At 37.2% G+C, this 4,649-nt stretch overlaps 1 non-coding gene across 1 annotated transcript; it reads right to left on the minus strand.

The window, feature by feature from the left end:
• Window positions 1-2,160: 2,160 nt before the first annotated feature.
• Window positions 2,161-2,267, minus strand: LOC121222803 (small nucleolar RNA R71). The gene has a single exon (XR_005920174.1). It is a non-coding gene; the product is annotated as a small nucleolar RNA R71 (small nucleolar RNA).
• Between the last annotated feature and the right edge of the window lie 2,382 nt (window positions 2,268-4,649).

Below are 4,649 nucleotides of genomic sequence, written 5' to 3' on the forward strand. Positions count from 1 at the left end.
TTTGGACAGCTTTGATAGCTTTGCTGGATTACAAAACTGTCCAAATTGGAGACCAAGTCAACCCAAAATTCAGCTGCACATGGCTATCCATAAACCACTTTTTGGTTTAATTGCACAAGGTCCTTGAAGAGTTGAAGAAATTAGAGATTTACCTAAAGATTTGCACTTGACCGAGTCTTAGTCCTGAGTTGTTGTGTCACTCAAATTGACCAAAAATCAAGGAAAAATCAGCTCAACTTACTAAAACTATGGTCGGCCACCCATGGAAGATGCTTTAAAAGATGGAAACTCCTATTTTTAGCAAACTATCTTTCTCTCCTCACCTATAAATAAGACCCTCTCATTCTTTCATTCATCATCCCTCAAGCATCCCTCAAGCATCCATCAAGCATCATTCTCTCTTTTTCTCTTAGCCTTTTCCATTCCTATGCCTAGCATCATCTCTTCATAGATATTTTAGCGATTAAGCCTCTTAAAGAACCCTTGGTCGGCCACCTTGGAGAACCATCAGCAAAGGAGCAAAGTAAATGAACGAAGGAGTCTCGTCAGTCAGAGTCTTGGGTGACAGCCACTCTGAATTGGGTTTAATCTTTCTTTTCTTTAACTTAATATAAAGATATTTTCTATGTGCTCTTTGTTCTTGTTTACAACAATGTTAGCTTAATTTTATTTAAGCTAGGATGATTGTTTTGATTAAATAATATTTATTTGATTCATGCTTATAATGTTTGTGCCTCAATCGATCATGTTTTCAATTAAAATCAAATCAAGTCTGTATTTCGTTCATACGTGATTGAAATGCACCTAAATTAGCTGAGCGAGCCTAACCAGATGAAGGCTAATGGATGGATAATTAAAATGTGCATGCTCAATTTAGATCCTAACACGATTAAATTGTAGGTTGCATAACAACTCTAACCAAGCTCTGTTATCTACATAGTTTTTAGATTTGTGTGATTAAATTGTTTCAAACCTAACACGTTCCTGTTACCTCACACGAATGCTAAAAAACCCTTAGTAAATAAGTATTAGTAAAATGCGCATTTACTAAGTAGAGGATTCTGAAAGGACCTAATGTGGTTTCCAAACTCATGAAAGATTTAGTTGCCATGGAATGTTTTTCCGAATGTTATTAAGCATGTTGATAATAAATTGAGTTTAAGTAAAGTAATTGTCCTAGTTTATTTATGTTATAATTTTTGCAAATTGTGTTTAATTTTACTAAAATCTATTTCAATCATATAGTTTGCATACTTAGGATAATTGGCATTAGGGACCATTGCATTTAGTTTAATATATTTTAATCACCACTTCTAAACTATATTGTGTTTTTATTTACCAAACTGTTAATATAATTTTACAAATTAAGTGATTTAGGACAAATACAATCCCTGTTGAGACGCTAACTTGATACTTACTTATTACTTGATAACGACTGTGTATACTTGCACAAACCTAAGCGTTACAAGTTTTCGGCACCGTTGCCGGGGATTGTCAACTGTTGCCATAGTTATTTTTTTTCGTGAAATTTTTTATTTTCAATTTGATTTATTTCTGACATTACTAACTTATTCTTTTTAATTTTTGTGATTTTCTTTTCAGGTTTTTATGAGCATAGATCGAATTATCAATATACTTATTATAGACCCTGAAATTGAGCGAACTTTCAGACAAAGAAGACGTGAACGAACAACTCAAAGACAAGTCGAGATGGACCTTGGAAATCAGAATCAATACCAATGTAATGAAGCCGATTACGTACGAAATCCTATCCTCATTGCCTATGATAGGGATCGATGCGTCAGACAATATGCTGTGCCACTTTTCAGTGAGTTAAACCCAGGAATTAGAAGGCTCGATATTGAGGCAACCCAGTTTGAATTGAAACCAGTGGTGTTTTAAATGCTACAAACGGTGGGCCAATTTAGTGGTATGCCCATTGAAGATCCACATCTCCACATTCAATTGTTTATGGAGGTGAGTGATTCATTCAAGATAGCCAGTGTGACTGAAGACGCATTGAGGTTGAAGTTTTTTCCGTACTCGTTATGAGATCGAGCACGAGCATGGCTCAATTCATTGCCACCAAGTTTCATATCTACATGACAAGAATTAGCAGAGAGATTTTTGGTTAAGTATTTCCCACCTAGCAAAAAAGCTAAGCTGAGGAACGAGATCACAACTTTCCAACAATTGGATGACGATTCTTTGTATGAGGCTTGGGAGCGATTCAAGGAGTTATTTCGCAAGCATTGTCATCATGGGATTCCTCATTGTATCCAGTTAGAGACATTCTATAATGGCCTCAATGCACATACAAGATTGATGGTAGATGTTTCCACGAATGGTGCGATTTTGTCTAAGTCTTATAATGAGGCTTATGAGATCATCGAGAGGATCTCGAGTAATAACTATCAATGGCCAACAAATCGAACAACAGGAAGACGCATAGCCGGAGTTCATGAATTTTACTCCCTCACTTAATTATCAACTCAGGTATCATCTATTTCCTCTATGTTAAAACAGTTAACTGCTAATAGTACTAATAATTTTGCAGCTCAGCCACCAAGTCCGTTTGAAACAGTTTCCTTTGTGTACTGTGGGAAAGGTCATTCTTTTGATAATTGGTCATCAAATCCTGAGTCAGTGTACTATGTGGGGAACCAATATCAAAATAGGAGTGGACAAGGACCCTAGTCCAACTTCTACAATCCTTCATGGCATAAACAGCCTAACTTTTCTTGGACCAACCAAGGAAATCGACCGAACAACAGCTTATTACAGCAAAGACCCAACCAATCTCAAGGGTATAATCAGCAAGCTTCAAAACCACCTCAAGCTGAGGCATCAAACAGTTTTGAGAACTTGTTGAAAGCGTACATGGCAAAGAATGACGCTTTGATCCAAAGCCAAGTAGCAACACTGAAAAATTTGGAAAACCAAATGGGTCAGTTAGCTATGGAGCTACATAATAGACCATAAGGAACCTTGCCGAGCGATACTGAGAATCCAAGAAATTTGGGTAAAGAACATATCAAGGAAGCGGTATTGCAAAGTGGTAATATTCTAGAACCTCTATTGATTGATGTCGAAGATAAGCTTGTTGAGAAGAATTAACCAGTTGTTGAAGTTCCTACACCAAAGGAATTAGAAACTACAAAGTCCGACAAGGTAAACCCTGACTTAGTGAATTCAAATATTTTAACATCTTCTTTGGATGCAGATTTACCTACTCGGAAAAGTTGTCCAGTTCAACCGAAAATTCCATCACCTTCATATCCGTAATGTAACGCCCCAAAAATCTAAGTCTTTAATTTTTTCATGTGTTGACACAAATTGCTTGTTTGCTTTACTGGCTAAGTGATTTGGGTGTGTATGAGAGTGTTTGAGAAGCCTGGGTTCAAGTCTTGTCCTTGGCAGAATTTTTAGTTTTTCCCTTAAATGAATCTGGATGCTGGTATATAGGCTTTATAAATATTAGTGCTTGTTTTATGACAAAAAGAGCCTGTTGGTCCAATGGTAGGTGGCATGTGGAGTACTCTTAAGGTTTGAGGTTCGAGTCTTGTGCTACACTGTGGAGTGTTTATTTTTATCACCTGTGCTGTGAGGTGGTGGAGTTTGACTGAAATACTGTGGAATTTGAATAGAGGAGTGAATCATGGAGAGAATAGTGGGATTGTGATTGGGTGGAGTGAATCAATTAGAGGTAAGGGGAGAGATTTTAGTAGAAAATCAATGAGTTGTTGTGTGAGGAGAGTTGTGCCGTTTGGGAAAAACTCTAGCTAGAAGTTTCGGCTGGGGGTGTGCTTGTGCCGAATTTGGTCAGTAGGCACTGAGGGAATCGATTTCTAAAGTTTTTTTTCTTCTGTCAGTTTGGTCTCGATCAGTTTTGCGTTTTTGCCTTTTCGTTTTTGAGTGCCGAATATTCGTTTTTGCCTTTTGGTTTTTGTTCATCTCTTTTTCTTTTGGTTGTTGGCCGAATATTGGTGGTTTCCTCCTATCGATTGCATTTTCCTCTTCCTTCTCTTGTTGCCAAATCATCTCTTCTCATCTCCTCTCCTCTGCTCTCTTTTCTTCCTTTTCATTCTAGTGCTACAAGAGTTTTCGACCACCGGTAACTGCTATGCTCTTCACTCTGTTATTTTTTTTCTCTTTTCCTAAAATCGAATACCCTCCTTTGTAGTTTTTGATTACCGACTGCTGATGCTTTTCTCTCAATGTGCTACTTATTGCAGTTTTAGAGTTTTCCTCGAGGAGCGGTGCAGTGTAAGCGTTGTTAAAGTCGCCGAAACCACTCTCTCATCCCTCCATCAAGGTAAGTAGGCTAGTCTTCTTTTAAGTGAAGGTCGAATGTTCCTATGGTTCTATATTTGATCATGTGTGGATTTCAATCACATGATTAAGCAATATTGTTTAATGAAGTTGTTGTATTGCAGATATCCGTCAAAAAGATTGAAGTCAATCTTCATCGGTTGTAGAAGTGGGATAAGCCATTTTTGTTAGTCGAGGCAGGTATTAGTTTAATTTTAATTAAGGATGTAAAAGAAGAAGATTAGCACTATTGTTTAGCGACTAATGGGAAACGTGTTTGAATGCAGATTTTGGGTGTTCATGGATCGAGATGCGTCTTCACAATTAGGTATGTAATC

This window comes from Gossypium hirsutum, chromosome D10, assembly GCF_007990345.1.
Source record: "Gossypium hirsutum isolate 1008001.06 chromosome D10, Gossypium_hirsutum_v2.1, whole genome shotgun sequence".
Classification (NCBI taxonomy): Eukaryota; Viridiplantae; Streptophyta; class Magnoliopsida; order Malvales; family Malvaceae; genus Gossypium; species Gossypium hirsutum.